This window comes from Oreochromis aureus, linkage group 2 (genome assembly GCF_013358895.1).
Source record: "Oreochromis aureus strain Israel breed Guangdong linkage group 2, ZZ_aureus, whole genome shotgun sequence".
Lineage (NCBI taxonomy): Eukaryota > Metazoa > Chordata > Actinopteri > Cichliformes > Cichlidae > Oreochromis > Oreochromis aureus.
This window is the reverse complement of record NC_052943.1, coordinates 29,407,107-29,426,017: the sequence shown is the minus strand read 5'-3', so window position 1 is coordinate 29,426,017 and position 18,911 is coordinate 29,407,107. Positions and strand designations below refer to the sequence as shown.

General features: G+C 39.6%; 1 protein-coding gene across 4 annotated transcripts in view; it reads right to left on the bottom strand.

Annotated features, from left to right (window-relative positions):
• Positions 1 to 18,911, bottom strand: part of cplx2 (complexin 2) — a 52,049-nt gene that overhangs the window by 20,399 nt on the left and 12,739 nt on the right. Inside the window, exon 1 of one of the 4 annotated variants that reach the window (XM_039598526.1) lies at positions 9,636 to 9,733. The exons of 2 other annotated variants lie outside the window; for them this stretch is intronic. The gene's annotated coding sequence lies outside the window, so the exon portion shown is untranslated. Of the gene's footprint in view, positions 1 to 8,032; positions 8,076 to 9,635; positions 9,734 to 18,911 lie in introns of those variants that run through there. One more of the 4 variants, XM_039598528.1, reaches the window with a different exon arrangement.

Genomic DNA, 18,911 nt, shown 5'->3' with positions numbered 1-18,911 from the left:
GGCAGGACGGCTGGCTGATCCTATCCAGTTAATTGGAAGTTGTTTCCAAGTTTCGTGGCCGGAGATGTGGATGGGAGCGACTGGTGAAGACAAGCACGAGGCTGTCACCGGAACATGTTGATGACAGGCAAAAGGAGCGTGTTTCAGGGGAGGGAAGGCAAGAAAAAGGAGGAAAAGCTTTAAATGTGTGCGTGAGCAGACAAAAAGTACACATGAATGAGCTTTAAAGGATAATGCTGGCTACAGGCTATTCTGTGTTTCTGTGTGTCATCAAATACATGCAAACACCAAAAACACTAAAAACACACTGTGTTATTTCCAAATAGACAGATTTCTACTGAAGAAATAAATTAGAAATTTATGGAAGGAGGGAAAAACCCTGTTTTCACATAAAACTGTCATTAATAATCACTGTTTAGGCATCCATATTATTATTAACCATACGCGAACAATTATCGAATAAATAAGTTCTGCATTTTTGGTAACTATGTTGTATGTGTTGTAGGTATTAGTTTAGTTTTAGTTAACTATAATAACCTTGGACAGAACCACCCTTTCATTCTTAACACCTCTGTTTTTAACACGTTTGATTCTCACTTCATTACAACCTTTGAACTCTGGCTTAACGTTTTGAAAGGTGGCTCAGGCAAAAACCTGTTTTTGTGTCACTGCACAAAATATCTGTAATATTTTTTTTTCACTATGTTGTAGTTCAAGTGGTCTGAGAGGGAACCCAGCTCCTGCACCTCCTCTGGTTCGCAGACTTTGGGAAATCCTGCCTGTACTCTAATAGAGGACTTTGGCCAACTGTGGGTCTGTTAGGACCAATGAATAGTGTAATCATGGAAAAGGCCACAGAGAAGTATATGGTGGCATGGTGGATTAAGAAGAGGATTTTCACTGGAGAGAGCAGGTTTTGAGGCCTAAAACTCAGCACTGATTTACTTATAGAGTATGTGTTTGTCTGCAGGGTGGCACTTGGAACAAAGCAGGGCAGCTGCAGGAGGAGGGCTGTCTGGTTTCCTTCTCTGTATTTCTGCCTACTGCAGCACTTAATGTCACAGTAATGAATTACATGAGAAATGAAAGTCAGTTTGCATAAACTGTGTACAAGAAAAATCCTGCAGACCACATCAGCGTTAATATAAAGTCCCCAGACTTCAGACCCTAGAATTCCCTGAGCTGCTAGTATAGCTATAAAGTTCAAGTCATCTCCTTTCCAAACGCAACCATTTCAAAGACGGAAAGCAAAGCTTCAGCAAGCAGGAACCGAACCTACGAGGGAAGTTCCCCTCTCGACTAAGCAAGTTTCAGCACATCAGTCAAACCAGAATTGCTCCTGTCCTTTTTAACCAGTTTCAGGAACTTACCATTTGTAGTGCTTAGCCCACATGCATGCACACAAACAGACACACACATCCAGCTAGCCTTTCACCCTGTGCTTGATGAGCTGACCCTGGGGACACGTGGGCAAACCTGGAAGGAAAATCAATACTGGACGAGTGGACCGAGATGGATTACTGACAGGAGCCATTTTTCACAGCAGGTTAGCAAGACTCCACCACAACACTCCATCTTCATCTGTCCAGGAAGCATGAGGGAGCACAAAAATCACAATGTACTGTGGCATCCTAGTGTAAAAGTGTATTCATTTTACCCTTCATACGCCCAACCTGCCATTCCATCTGGTGCCAATGGGACTGGGCAGTGCCCCTGATTACAACACAGTCTGAGAAGCTTGTAAGGCGGCGCCATCAGTTCTCTGAAGCTTTCCTGGTACTAACAAGTAAAATGGCTGCATCATTTGTTGTGCTTCATTCATGTTGCATCAGATTGCCAAGGTGCCTCAGAGAAATTTTAGAGCATGTTGAATAATAAATCATGTTAAGTAAAAAGCTGGTTTACTCTTCAGGGGTTTGGATAAGCAGAAGTTCATATTTTGCATGTTTGCTGCGGCCTGGTGACGGGGATAAGGAGGTTTGCTCTTTTCCACTGAGACCAAGCTTGCTAATTCTGTATTTATTGCAGAGCTGTTACTGACTGATCTTTTTTAACAGAATTAAAACAAAATGAAATATTGAAATGTTGGTCAGTCATTGCCCCAATCTGCACAATCTCACACACACACACACACACACACACACACACACACACACACACACACACACACACACACACACACACACACACACACACCTTCATACACCAAGTTACTCTTTGCACAGTGCTCAGTCTTTTGCACATTCTTATTGCACTGTTGTGTCTGTATCGTTCTGTCCTGTCTGGTGTTGCACTGTCTTTGTTTTTGGGGGGGAATTTTTGCACACTGCACTTTTTGTAGTTCTGTGTTGATTGTCTGTTATATGTAGCACCATGGTCTTGGAGGAATGTTGTCTCGTTTCACTGTGTACTGTACCACTGCACAATGACAATAAAGTCACTTGATTTGACTTGACTTGGTCCTTTATGCTGATATTCAGGGACCCCAGAGAATCCCCAAACTTCACCTGGTCACTAAAATATACAGAATTTTTATGGCACAGCAAAAATGATGTTTGCTGCATTCAGTTTGAGTGTTATATATTCCATTTAAATAAGCTAGATTTTCTTTGTTAGGGTTAGGGTGATGGGTGATGGGTGATGGGCGATGAGTGGGGTGGATCATCAGTGCAACACATTAAGTGTGTTCCCCATATTTATCAAAACCACAAAAACATCATCAACCTCTGAATTATGGAGCCTCTTTATTTGGGGCTTTGTCATTTTGAAGGTGTCTGGATAATCTGAAGACTACAGAGGTCAAAAAGCACCTGAAGGCAACTGTTGTTGTGACTCGGAGCTATATAAATACAACTGAACTGAAAATTCCAGCAATGATGTGTAAAAACAACTTCTACATAACCATGCTGTAGGCCTCCAGCTGAAACCATTGTTTCTGCAAGCCCACTGTTTCAGGCCTGTGTTGCATTATAAAGTAGGATGACTTTCATCAAATCTGAATGTTATATCTTTAGTCCTGAGACCAAATAAACCACCAAAGTCCGATCACCCCTGAACCTAACACGATTATTTGTTCCTTTATAGGTTCTGCACTCATGCTCGCATTTAGAGTCTCTCCATGCACAGACAGCAAATATGTTTCACTTTGTTTATCAGAGTAAAACGCTGCTGCCCGCTCTACAAATAATACATTTATGATGCAAAAGTCACCAAAGACAGAAAATAAATGTCACAGACGCCAGTAAATGAATTAATTATGAACTGCTAACACTGTTCCGCTCTCTCAGATTTGCCGGGCAGAAACTTTAGCACTCCAGACATTATTTATTCATGTGACTCTGCAGTGAAAAATGATTTCCTCAACAGAGGCTAGAAGGCAAAGGAGGTCTACAGGACTGCATTTGATTATTCTTCTCATTATTCTTCTCGAGTCACTGACCCACTGTGGTAAAGGAGCTTCAGAAAGACCGTGTCGCATAGACAGGGCTAATTTTAACTTGCATATTTTACATTTTAATAATAGTTAATAGGGTTAATTTTAGCACTAGCTTCATGAAGGACTGATATGATGGATTAAATATGACACTATTCCTTCTTTCTGAATATTTAATGCAAGCCTGTCTTGAGAATGACAGATCCACATTTTAGTTACGGATGGTTGCTAAATTAAATTCTGGATCTTTCTGTTCATACTTGCCACTAATATCACAGAAAGCTAAAACTCAATATTTAAGATTAAAATGTTTCAATTTTACATTAATTAACACTGTGGAACAAAACATTATCGGGTAATTTGGAAGCAACATTGAGGAACGTTACCTTCAGTCAGGAAGTTCCAGGATTAACAAGTCCGTGTACAGGAAACAGAGCAGGCAGGTTCCAAGTTTTATTGACTGAGGGCCAACTGAGGACAAAAGGGTACAACAGAGGGCCACAGAGGAAAATGCACACAGTATTTTTCTGTTCAGAGAACGATGGTTATCATGGCAGGGTTTTTTTTTTAACAATTAGTGAGGTGGCTGTTAGGTTCCTGGACACTCAGTGTTTATTCTGCAGTGATGGCTAAAGCAGTTGATACTGAAGGACAACGCTCCTTTGTCCACATGAGGTAACAATAATAGTATCACTGAGGAAACTGTGGCGCCTTTCTAAAACTGATTTACAAGTAGCACCTGTATTATTTCTACATATGTAAGATGAAAGGGAAAAACAAAAGGCAGTGATAAAGAAGGCTATCTAGTCCACCTATACAGTACAGGTATAGATTATTATTATATTTCACTTATTTATTAGATTAGATTATTATACTAAAGATTATGAAGCTCATATAATATTGAAAGGAAGTTCGTTCCACTTCATTGGAAAGTGGAACGAATGAGCAAAAGCACAGTATCCATTGTTTTAAGCCTGTACTGTGGAATCTGTAAGTGATTCACCAATCGGATGGATCAGGGAGTGGGATAAGGTGCTACTGGACTGAAGTCATGAGTTCCTTAGAGTATTTAAAAGTAGAGTGGGAGCCTTCAGTTTTCAGGCCCCTCTTCTATAGGACCAGCTTCCAGTTTGGATTCAGGAGACAGACACTAACTCTACTTTTAAGATTAGGCTTCAAACTTTCCTTTTTGCTAGAGCATATAGTTAGGACTGGATCAGAAGAGGTGTAGGCTGCTGGGGGATTCCCATGATGCACTGGGTGTTTTTTCTTCACTCACTATGTATTAAGAGACCTCTCTGCACTGAATCATACTTGTTTTTAATCTCTGTCTCTCTTCCACAGCATGTCTTTTATCCTGCCTTCCTTCTCTCACCCCAACCGGTCACAGCAGATGGCCCCGCCCCTCCCTGAGCCTGGTTCTTCCTCTTACAAGGGAGTTTTTCCTTCCCACTGTCGCCAAAGTGCTTCCTCATAGGGGGTCATATGATTGTTGGGGTTTTCTCTGTTTGTGCCTAGCACCAAAGGACGCCACGCCATTAACATCCTGTGCTCTGATGTTTTCCTGGTGAGTAAATGCTGAATCCACCTGATGTCAAAGAGAATTTGAACTTTCTGTCAGCTGGAGGTTCGACTTTGTTTCTGCAGGTTTAAACTTTGATAGCCACTCCACGCTGGCAACCCAACGGAGAGAGGATGACTGTATTTTCACACTCTCTTTGTTGTAGTCGTCTCTCCATCTGTTTGTGTCTCTGTGTCTTTGTCTCACTCTGCCTACTACATTTTCACCCTGCTGTTTCTCTCTCTCACCCTCTGCCTCTCTGTTTTATCAAGCTTCCTTTATATTTCCTCCACTTTTTCATTTACTGCCTAATTTGGAAATTTACCCAGGGCTGTTGAAGCTGAAACTCAGTCGTTTGTTTTTCCTTCATAAAAAAAGATTTTTAAATAATATAAAACTGTTTGTAATATTACAGGAAATTGTCGATGGTATTTAGTTATAATTTCAAGGAATGATTATAAGGAATTGCTCTCATAAATATGATAAATGTGATTTTGAGCAGTGATGACTTTATAAATAATACTATTATTGCAGTTCAATTCATTTTCAAACATTAAGACAGCCTTTTTTTTTCTTGAAAATGTTGCTGATGCTAACATTGATGGAGGCCTTGGGATTATACAAAGCACTAACAGTACACATCTGGGTTTTAAACATTTTGTTAAATTTCTGCATATAGGTTCAGATTTCCTGCAAGTCTCAAGTCTGCAGACATGAGTAAATAAATGTTTCTAAACTGAACCAAAATAACATATTTTTAGTCTCAACTCAATTCAACTCCACTTTATTAATAAATCACATTTAAAAGCTTGGATACAATAAATAAGGGGATAGATAAGAAAAAAGTAAAATACATGCGCGGGTGCTAAGCATATATAATCATGGCTTAAAAAAAGGAGACACAGAGAACAAGTCCAATGCCGCGTCTTCAGTGAGCACTAAACCTGCAGCTTAGTTCTGTCATTTGATCTTTTAAGACTATAAAACACTTGGCTTTAGAAGCAAGTTTTATATCACTTCACTACACTGATGCAAACACGTTAATGATTCAATATCAAAATAGATTTTGTAAAAACAAAAAAAAATGAATGAAGAAGTTGTTCCTTTGACTCTGTCTGCTGGTGTAGAGAGAGAGTGAAACTGAATCAGGTATGACGAAGGTTTGCAGCTTGAGCAGCAACGTGTTGGATATTATGTAATTAATGAAGCGATTAGCTTCTAGTACAGCGTGTTCACTTAGCCATCTGTTCACATGACAAACAACAAAAATCGACACAGCAGTCCTGAAGCTGAGGCGCTTTGCAGGCAGTCAAATATAAGACAGGTGCCTCATCCACACCAAAATAAAAACATTACGATTAAAAAGGTGCTTTTTAACCATGCTCAGGTAATGTGTGTGTCATGTTAACCTGCTCATTTTAGTTAAAGAATCGGCCTGCAGTAAATACAACTTCTGATTTTGGTCTACTTTTTAATGCTCCTGAACTGGTTACCTTAAAAAAGCTAAAGCTAAGGTTTAGCAGTGTCACAGTAATGAAACCATTACCTGGCATCTGACTCCTTGTGGTCACGAAATCCTTGGGGGTCATTTGAAAGGTACTTGTGTGACATTTTTAAGGTTTTTATTAAATTAACAGCTCTAAATGAGGTTCCCTTGGCGGACATTTGACTAAACTCAGCATGCAGCTTCTACAAACTACACATTCCATCTTTTCTGTTTGATTTTCTTCTCGTTAACAAGTGTCCATTTCATGCTGCAGTCCTGCTGGTTGGCTAGTTGGTGTAGATGATAGCAGCAGGTACACGATGAGACACTCATCTTAAACTCCTGACACGGTCTGAAAATGACCATGACCACAGTTATTGTCAGCTGTATTAAGCAAAACAAATGTAAACACATCTTTGGAGCATCAACACATCCGACATCAAACTTCATTACAGATACAGGATGCCTCACAGATGCCTGCGAAAGGATCGTTTATATATAGTTCTATCCACTCGTAGCCTTGGACATTTGGACCATGCACATCTGCATTTGTATCTCGGTAGGTTTGAAAATGACTGAGTGGAACTGAGCAGGAAAAAACTCCAGCCAACTGCCAAATAAATAACCTCTGAGGTGTTTTCCAGCAGATGAGTGAACAACTCCGCAACAAAGTTCAATTAGCATGAAACTACAAAGCTGAACACAATAGACAAACAGACACTGAGTGAACAAAAAGACTGAGAGAAAAGGCAGCTGGTGATGAAGTGCAACCAAACAGCTGGTGACATTTCCAGAGTGAACTCATTCAGCCTGAAGACAAAAGACCCCAAAAGACAAAAGACCCTCAGACGCTGCTGACACGTTCACCTCTGACAGACAGAAACACTATTCACGTGTTGACATTTAATCATCTCCTGATATTTTACTGTTTGCATCGATCCAGAACGTCATTCAGTCGTTTTCTCCATCTGTCCATCGACTCAGCGCATGTCTGAAAGCTCTCCAAAACCTGATCACTCATTTAAAATATGACTACTTTCCAAAATCAACTTACCATTTTTAGGATTTCTTTTTGTTGTACATAGAAATAAAAATTCATTTAACTGTGGATTTACATAACAAAAGGCTTATAAAGGAGAAGAAGTGGATATATTAATACTGAAAATAATGGCAGTTAAATAATCTTTTTTTATGACGGGATAGTAAAAGTAATAAAAAGATGATAATAAAACACGAGATGAACTTAATCTGAATTAAAGTGATGGTCCAAACCTCAGCCTGACTGAAATGGACCTTAAATACCTGCTAACCTTAATGAACTGAAGCAACATTGCAAAGAAGAGTGGGCCAAAGTTGTGCATGACTTCGTCAGAGACTGATGAAGTCATGCACAAAGTGATGATTTCAGGTTATTGCTGCTAAAGGTGGTTCTACAGAGGAAGAAGAAGCACAGTGAATCCAGGGAAGGGTCAAAGTATAAGACAGCAGAATTTGCTTTTGCTTGAAATCCTAGTAGTAATGCATACAATGGAGCCCATGATATAACACATACCTCAAGTGATTCTGGCTGCTTTTCTTGATATACCTTGATATGCCTCCTCCCCTCCGGTACTGGAGGCTATAGGAGGAGGAAGCAGGCTATATATTACCATTGTGGCATTTGTCCATTTGTCTTCCTGTTGTGTGGGTGAAGCAAGAGACAAATGAATAGAATGAAAAGGAATGAGGACAGAGGGAGGGACTGGAAAGAGGAGGAGGTAGCAAGGGAGGATGGGAAGAAGAACATAACTAGCCAGAAAATATACGGAGGGCAGAAGACTAGATGGGAAAGAAGAGAAGAAAGTAGACTAAATGAAATATGATAGTATATGATACGACAGTACAGACTGTGCAAAACCTTTAAGACAAGGATTCCGAAATGCTTCATCACAAAAAACAGGGCATTAAAAAAGAAAAAAACAAGTTGATGTCGAATGTCGAATATGTATGCAAAGGACAATTCTTGGTAACAAAAACATAGTGACTGGTCTTTGTAGCTGAGGTAGTCCTGACCAATCAGAGTTGAGAGTGTTCTGGTTGCATTCAGGTAAACAGTCTGTGTGGAGAGCTATAATTTAGATTATTTACTTGCACTACCTTTAATGCTACAGAAGCCCCAAAATATTGGCCACTGACAGCAGAGGACATCATGGCCACAGCCTAAAATCATCAGATCACAACCACAGGTACGTGTTAGTTCTGATATTATTAAAATAATATCAAACACATTTTAAAACAAACTTTGACAATAATGATCATGTAGAATTCTAAACAGTGGATGCATCTGAGAACTTTTCTCCCCATCCTGCTGTAGTGGATACAGGAGAAAATGCAGCACTGCTGCTCCATGATCTAAACATTTATACATGCAATTACAATGATTAAACTTAATGTTGCACCACATGATGCACAGTAAACATGTACACCCTCTTTCTTTCAGTCTGTTGACTCGATTCAGAGAGTCCTAACAGTTTGATGGCCCCACAGGTGCTAATTCAAGATGCAGACACGAGTCACCTGCTAACAGCTGCAAACTCCACTGTCCTGGTCAGCATGTGAAACCCCCCCAGTGCAAAACATCTGTTCCCATGCTCCTCAGCACTGACTCTGAGCAGTGCACAGATCACTGCCGCTTGATGCTTGAGTATTACTACGATAATAAATTCTCATGTGTCACAACTGTACAAGTACTGAAGGTGCTCATTTATGTTGACGAGTAAAGACAGTATGTGCAGTCTGAACTGCACCAGTTTCATTCATGTTTTTATTTATAAGGTTGCTATAACAAAATGTTACAGCTGTGAACATGTTAACTATTATTTGATGTGTGTCGCTAATTCATACAGCAAAAACACAAAGTTTTGCCTTGAAGTGATTTGTAAAAATCAGGCTATTTTATCATCTCTCCATAACTGAAGGTTTTAAACAGTAACAGTGTCGATGTTTCCCCTGAGAAGACTCTAAAGCTGTGAAACGTGTTCATCGCACACTGAAAGCAGTAGGAAAGAATTCACACAACAAAAGCCTTGCGGCAAGGAAAAAAAACTAAAACCATTTGTACACAGGAGAAAAAAGGCTGAGGTTGAGCTGCACGAGAATAGAAAATAGCTGCAAACCTTTCTTTCGCCCAGTAACCGTACACTTCCTGAGATGAATGTGTCCAACAACAAGGAGAAGAATGATGACGATGATGCACCAAAATGCAGTGCGTGTTCCTCTGCTGCTGTTTGTACAGGACAGACGTCCTGAGAGGGGTGGATCCTTCATTATGCATGGACAGATAAATGGTTTGACTGTCTGCTCCGCCGTGCAGGACAGATCTGGGTTAAAGGCGCTGCTTCTCCAAAGATGCACGGAAACACGTCCACAGATAAAGAACTGTGTTTTCTGCACAGCAATGTGTCCAAAGGAGTCAGTGTCCAAACGTTCTGGTTGGTACATGAAAATCAAAAGTCAAGAAGGCCTCCAAAGTCAGCAGGATTCATCTTCTGACCAAGAATACTTTAAAATACATTTTTAAAAATCTAAAAGCAGACTTGCTACTTTAGCTCTGATCAAAGCGTTCTGATTCGCGTCGATCTGATGCTTGGATGCCGATCGGGTTTACTGAACCATTTTTATTTTCTCATTCCTCAAAGGAAGCAGGAGATTTACGTTTATGTACTCTGATACAGTACGTAACTTAGGTGTTCTTTTGGACAGCTCCTTTAAACTTGATAAACAAGTGTCCTCTGTAGTACAGTCTAGCTTTTACCAACTACGACAAATCTCTAATGGATCTTGAAAAACTTCTCCATGCCTTTGTTACTTCAAGATGAGAGTACTGCAACTCCCTTTACCTGGGCCTCTAATCTGCCCTTCTTCATAAACTACAACTTGTCCAAAATACAGTGGCACACCTTTTAACTGGTACTAGAAGGTTTGATTCTATTACCCTGATCCTTTCTGACCTACAATGGCTGCCCATCAAATATCGGACTGATTTTAAGATTTTATTGCTTACATTCAAAATCGTAAATAATATTGCGCTATTTAACGGAACTTCTCAGCCTGTATACTCCTAGAAGAGCACTTCAGTCATCGAGTCAAATGCTCTTGGTGCAACCTAGGTCCCGGCTGAAAACCAGAGGTGATCGTGCCTTTGCCATTGCTGCACCTAACCTCTGGAACAGTCTTCCAGCTGATATTCGCGCGTCGGAATCAATTCAGTCTTTTAAAACACGACTGAAAACTTATATTTTTCTTATTATTATTTATTTCTTATTATTTCTTATTTAGATCCTGCATTTTCAATTAGTTAGTGATTTATCGGATATACACTTTGTACTTTTATTGCATTTGTATGCAATTTTAACCTATTGTGTTACTGGGTTTTTCCAGTTGATATTTCTGTGTTGATTTTACCTAACTTTTACACTAGGAGTGAAATATTTCTTTTAACATAGTACTCCCGGGTTAATTAGTGCTTTGTTTTGTCTGGAAATGTATTTGTACTCTACTATCGTACCCATATGTAATTCATTTTATTTCATATTTTACTATTTAGAAGCACTTTGGTGTACCTTTGGTCTTTAAATGTGCTATATAAATAAAGGATTGATTGATTGATTGATGTTGATGTGGCTGTTTGAGCCTTAACTTACACACAGTGCAAAGAAAACGTGTCCTACTTCAAATAGTTAGGTAACAGATAAATTTAGACATCTGAAGTTTGTCAAAGTCAAAGTCTATATTTGGCAAATCGCTCCACATCTTTCACATCTCTCAGAGTTGAAATGACTCTTTTCCTTTTTTGGGTTTCAATTTCTTTCTTGTTCCATTTATTTCAACTTTTACACACCATCCTCCACTGATTACACATGCACACAAAATATTCTGTCAAAGAACAAAACTCCTCTCCATTGGTTATGAAACCCTGTTAGAAATGCAGGAAATAAAGCCAGCCATGGCAGTTTTCTCATGTTGGATTCCAAACGAGTACATGACCAGAATGTAGGAGATAATGAGATGCGTTCGTTGGTATAAACGTGTGACAGATTACTGCTGAATATAAATGCTGTTTGTTTCTTCCTTCAGCTATTTTTCCTGTCAAAGCGTTCACTCTATCCTCTTCCCTCCCGTTTCACTCCATTGGGGTTAAGAGGGCTGTGGTAAGTGGCCGGCAGCATGCTGGGAGGGTGGGTGGCGATGCTGTGTGGGTGGGAGGTTTGTTACGCCTGCCAACTGCTCGAGTGATGAATGTTGCTGAGAGAGGGAGAGCTGTGCTGGAAAAAGGAAATTAAAAAAATACAGGACGCTTACATTTACTTTACTGTCAGCAGGATTTCAACTATATTTTTATTGTTTTCCAGTTTTTTCCTGTGAAATCTCAGATTTTGCGGCAACATCTTCAAATATTTTGTTTTGTCTGAGTGAAGACAGCAGCTGATGAGAATGTCTGTTATTTAGCAATTTGGGATAAAAAAATAACCTGAATTCAAGATCATCTGTGATTTACTGACAGTGGCCTTATTGATTAATACATGCAGGGCTTTTGCTTTGTGTGGGAGGGGTGTAATGGAGTTACGCCCTGTTAGCTCTTCCAGCGGATGATTAGGATTAAACACAGAGCTTAAAAACACAAAGAGCAAAGGCTGTGGTCTGACAGAGGCCCCGCATACAGTCGCATTGTTTTTAGAGTGTATATCAGATAATTGAAGAGCTTACTGCACACAGCAGGAAGTCTTGGGAAACTGTGGTGAATCCAACACTGAAGAATTTTGTTTAAATGTGCATGTGTGCCAATACTGGTCAACTGCATGAATTACATAGTTATAAAGTGAAGTCTAGAACGATACTTTATGCATTTAAATTAAAATCATCGATTAAAGCATTGACACAGATATCGAGGCTGGCTTCATTCCATTTTGTTTGCACCTATTAGAAACACCAATGCTCAACAAAAACGAGGTAACACAGCTGACCTACCAACAGCTTAACCTGGAATATATCTTCCTTTTACATGTCAGAACCTTCCACTATTACCTTTAGACCCCAAATATGTTATTATATTGCTGGTCTTTCTCTATCAGACTTCATTAGCCCTGGAGGATTGTTTCTGACCACAGATGGACAGACAGAGCTGTCCAGAGATGTTGGCAGTGACAACAACATTAAGAAAGTCCCTTTGTGTGTAATTGCTGTTGATCTTTGAATGAGGTGAATGAGGTACAGTCTTATACAGAGGGCTAGACGGGGCTCCATGGTGCGTGGTCAGTGCAGTGTGTATGCTGAGCCCAAATACTGTAACATTCTTTTCACGCCCAGATGTGCTGCATATATCTAAAAGCTGTCAGAAGGAAGAACGCTAAAAGTCCACAGAGACCACAGTACAGCGAGCTGCAGGAGATTTGACCCCAAATAAATTATTCATGGAGAGAAAACTACAGCAGCAGAGTTTAGAAAGATGGTGAAATGGATAGCAGTGCGTGCAAGTGGCTGCAGTTTGTCCAGATATTAACTGGTTCACTTCTCATCATGACTGGAGGTGAAGTCTACATCAGCCTCAACTGTAGAGCATCACGTTGAGTCGGTTCATAATGGATGAAAGCAGATACTCCATCTGGGACACCTCATGGCATCTCAACACGAACACCTGCATGTTCATTTTTCTGTTTTTCTCGTAGGTGCAGAGATTAATCAGATCATTTAAGAGCTGCTGTGGACAGCAGGCACAATTAGAGCGTCCTGAAACTGTTTTAAGACTTGAAAAAGTTTTTCAAATCTTCTCGATTATGTATCAGTAAAAACAACGAGAGCATCTCCAGTGTTCTCCGTATGCATTCACTCCATTGTCCAGTCCATATACAGAGACCTATTTCTGTTCTAGGCCTCGTACGGTGAAAGGAGACACTGCAGTCACGCTGCCAACATTGTGCTGAACAGTGTAGCGAGGCCAAGTTTTGCCCCATTTCCTGTTACAGAGTTACAGTGTGAGGAGCACCATGATAAGCACAGTGACAGCTGTGTGTTAAACACGACTTCAGAGGCCTCAGAGCGGCGGCAGCTCGCCAGAGCAGGCTAATGCCCGCGTACATGAAGACTTCCTGTGCAACACACAAAGAGAGGACAATGAAACGTGCAACTGAAAAACCCAGCATACCGTTTCAGCAGGACTTTGGTCTGAATAAACTGAAGGCGGTCAACTGGAATTGAGCAAAATGGCTCTGCTTCGGGGTGGATACAGTGTGGACCGGGCGCAAGTTATTTAACTGAGAGGTGCGAGTGCAGTTAATTAGGTTGGGATTGTGCACGGTGATTCATTACATGGCTGATTGAACAATTAATCGGCGTGTTTTCTGAGGGGTGAGATGAGGGGCTCTGTGAAGCCGAGGTCTAAGTGCGGAGACCAAAGAGACGGAGAAACCCTAAAACCGATGTGGTTCTGAGAAAACACGAAAATAATGAGTTGAAAAATTACTTTTCCCTGCTGTTTCTTTATTGAGCCAGTTTTGTAAGAGAAAAGAAAAAGAAAGGAATTTGTGAATTAGAAAGAAATTATGTCGTTTTTACCCGAAAATGTCTTTTCAGTTCATTGGACCATTTTAATTCTAGTCATGTCCCACTCATTTTAAACTACATTAATAGTCTGAACTCTGAACTTATCTTCTACCATTCATACTATTTCAAGTCAGCCGCCCAAACCAGCTAATTCCGTTTCATATAAAGCTCAACCTTTCCGAAAAGTCCCGACCTCTCTGCAGGATTTAGTTTTCCTGTAAGTCTTTGGTTTTTAAGGTTTCTTCTGTGTGTGCAGTAGAGTGCAATCATGCCATGCACATTCTTCTGGCCCAGCGTTTGGCAGCATGTTCATCCATTTCTGTCATTTGATAATACAATACGTGCAAAAACACAGGAGAAAACATTGAGTCACTGAGTCAAATAATGTAGTTAAAAAAAAAATACAGTTGAATTCAACAACTATACACACAGTCAACAATCTTTTTTTTCCTTTGAGACCCAGTCTTACAGATTAAAATGGATAATAATGAAAGAAAGTCATCCAGATGATTTCCAGCCTTTGACTCCACCACAGCAGCAAAGAAGACATCAAGGTGAAGACACTACGTCAGAGTGAAGCAGTAAAATGCACTGAGAGCGCTCCGTCTCTTCGCCCTCCCTGCTGCTGCACAAGCTGCTTTTTCTCCCAAGTCAGCCAGAACTGTCGCCCATTGGCAAACGCTGACACGGTGAACCACGGCAACAGGTGCCAAAGCGTCGTTGCCAGGGCAACAGAGGCAATTTGCATCAGCCAAAGGATGAGCGTTAAAGGAAGGAAGACATGCAGGCTAAGTTTAAGAAGCAAACAGCATCTGCTGCCACTTGTGGGGCTTGGACAACACCAGGACGAATGTGATTAGCTGATGCATGCAGGGCTACATAACATTTGTGTGACAGCTCCAACATCCACCACAGTCCTGACATGTGAATGTCATTTCATTCGATCCTAATATATATGGAGGCGAACTGCTCATTTCCAGTTTCATATTTTGATTCTTCTACACTGTAAGCGTGGCTTCACATGGGTCACAACAATCCTTATTTATCTTACACTGAGCTGTGGTGCCGTCCTGACTGGCTGCCCCTCGTAAACAGAAGGCTTGAACAGCCGGCGGTTGGGGCTTGTGTGCTCGCAGCCTGTGATGATCATATTAAGAATATCCACTCTTTACATCATATAGAAACAAAAACTAATATATATATATATATATATATATATATAAAATATATATATATATATATATATATATATATATATATATATATATATATATATATATATATATATATATATATATATATATATATATATATATATATATATATATATATATATATATATATATATATATATATATATATATATATATATATATATATATATATATATATATATATATATATATATATATATATATATATATATATATATATATATATATATATATATATATATATATATATATATATATATATATATTATATATATATATATATATATATATATATATATATATATATATATATATATTATATAAATATATATATTATATTTTATATTTATACATTTATTTATATATATATATATATTTTTTATATATATATATATATATATATACATATATATATATATACACACACACACACACACACACACACACAGGGGAGTGCAGAATTATTAGGCAAGTTGTATTTTTGAGGAATAATTTTATTATTGAACAACAACCATGTTCTCAATGAACCCAAAAACTCATTAATATCAAAGCTGAATGTTTGTGGAAGTAGTTTTTAGTTTGTTTTAGTTTTAGCTATTTTAGGGGATATCTGTGTGTGCAGGTGACTATTACTGTGCATAATTATTAGGCAACTTAACAAAAACAAATATATACCCATTTCAATTATTTATTTTTACCAGTGAAACCAATATAACATCTCCACATTCACAAATATACATTTCTGACATTCAAAAACAAAACAAAACAAATCAGCGACCAATATAGCCGCCTTTCTTTGCAAGGACACTCAAAAGCCTGCCATCCATGGATTCTGTCAGTGTTTTGATCTGTTCACCATCAACATTGCGTGCAGCAACAACCACAGCCTCCCAGACACTGTTCAGAGAGGTGTACTGTTTTCCCTCCTTGTAAATCTCACATTTGATGATGGACCACAGGTTCTCGATGGGGTTCAGATCAGGTGAACAAGGAGGCCATGTCATTAGTTTTTCTTCTTTTATACCCTTTCTTGCCAGCCACGCTGTGGAGTACTTGGACGCGTGTGATGGAGCATTGTCCTGCATGAAAATCATGTTTTCTTGAAGGATGCAGACTTCTTCCTGTACCACTGCTTGAAGAAGGTGTCTTCCAGAAACTGGCAGTAGGACTGGGAGTTGAGCTTGACTCCATCCTCAACCCGAAAAGGCCCCACAAGTTCATCTTTGATGATACCAGCCCAAACCAGTACTCCACCTCCACCTTGCTGGCGTCTGAGTCGGACTGGAGCTCTCTGCCCTTTACCAATCCAGCCACGGGCCCATCAAGACTCACTCTCATTTCATCAGTCCATAAAACCTTAGAAAAATCAGTCTTGAGATATTTCTTGGCCCAGTCTTGACGTTTCAGCTTGTGTGTCTTGTTCAGTGGTGGTCGCTCTTTCAGCCTTTCTTACCTTGGCCATGTCTCTGAGTATTGCACACCTTGTGCTTTTGGGCACTCCAGTGATGTTGCAGCTCTGAAATATGGCCAAACTGGTGGCAAGTGGCATCTTGGCAGCTGCACGCTTGACTTTTCTCAGTTCATGGGCAGTTATTTTGCGCCTTGGTTTTTCCACACGCTTCTTGCGACCCTGTTGACTATTTTGAATGAAACACTTGATTGTTCGATGATCCCGCTTCAGAAGCTTTGCAATTTTAAGACTGCTGCATCCCTCTGCAAGATATCTCACTATTTTTGACTTTTCTGAGCCTGTCAAGTCCTTCTTTTGACCCATTTTGCCAAAGGAAAGGAAGTTGCCTAATAATTATGCACACCTGATATAGGGTGTTGATGTCATTAGACCACACCCCTTCTCATTACAGAGATGCACATCACCTAATATGCTTAATTGGTAGTAGGGCTTTCGAGCCTACACAGCTTGGAGTAAGACAACATGCATGAAGAGGATGATGTGGACAAAATACTCATTTGCCTAATAATTCTGCACTCCCTGTATATATATATATATATATAGCTCAGAGAAGAGCTCGAGAGGATGTGGAGGGTGAAGGTAACGGTGGTCCCCGTGGTAATCGGAGCACTAGGTGCGGTGACTCCCAAGCTAGGCGAGTGGCTCCAGCAGATCCTGGGAACAACATCGGACATCTCTGTCCAGAAGAGCGCAGTCCTGGGAACAGCTAAGATACTGCGCAGGACCCTCAAGCTCCCAGGCCTCTGGTAGAGGACCCGAGCTTGAAGGACAAACCCCCCGCAGGGGCGAGATGGGTGTTTTTATATATACATATATATATATATATACATATATATATATATATATATATATATTAGAGATGGACCGATCCGATATTACGTATCGGTATCGGTCCGATACTGACCTAAATTACTGGATCGGATATCGGCGAAAAATAAAAAATGTAATCCGATCCATTAAATATCAAAAAAGCATCTCACAAAACACGGTGTAACTCGGCTCATAACCGTAGCACATTGCAGCAGTATGCGTCATGTGATAGAGCGGCTGTGTGTATTTGTAGCCTCGCTACCAAACCAGCATTTCGTCTCCAAGGAAGTTATCCCAGAGAGAAGTAAAGCAAGTGTGTAAGTTCATCTCTAAATGTTTGTAAAGCGTTCCCATGTTAAGCTTAACAACCGATATATAGAGCGACTGCCTCTTCTCTCTCTCTCCCTCTCCTGCCGCTACTTTAATCGTGAAACTGCTTAATGATCAGCTGATCGGCTTTTCTGTCCCGAGTCCGTCTCTCTTTGTTTTTGGCCCACTTCGCACCAGAAAGAGGAACAACAGCAGCACGTTTAAGCTTGATAAGCTGTTGTTAGAATTTATTTAATATTACTTTCTACACCAGGATCCTTTTCTATGTAGCTGACGGCTGGTAACTGTGCAGGGGCGGATCTAGCAAAGTTTAGCCAGGGGGGCCGAAAGGGCACGAACAGGGAAAAGAGGGCACAAAGACATACTTTTCTTTCTTATTCTCATTTAAAATATGTAGCTTTTAATAAATAATTATCTGAATCTTACACCCAAAGTTTTAATCTGATGTAAAATGTATAGAAGTCCATTACTATATATAGTAACTCTTAAGTCTATATACCCTAGTAAGCTATAGTACTTTTTCCTTTGGGAAGGTACCATCTGTGCAGTCTGTAATTCTGTTGAAGAAAGATGTTGAATCTATTTAATTATTCTTGAAAAATAATTTGTTTCTGTGCATTTTTTTTCACCCTGCATCAAATTAAAGTTGATTACATCGATTAAGCATCATGAGGTGGAGGGTGGGGGTGGTTCCCTATTTTTTTTTTTTTTTTTGCTGGGAGTTTGCAATCCTATTAGTTAGGTTGCTTAATATTTCTGCTAAGTACTCTTTAAAATACCAGAATAGGGAGGATTAAGTTTATTAGACTGATCAGTGTTGCTGAACTATGAAATATTTTGGGTGCAGTGTATTTTTTTACACACAAGTATAACAGAATAGCTTTAGTGTTGTTGTTTATTTAAACTTGAGTATGAACTTATACAAAATGCAGCAAGATATTAAAAAAACAGTTTTATTGATTAAAAAACACACAATATCGGATTCATATCGGTATCGGCAGATATCCAAATTTATGATATCGATATCG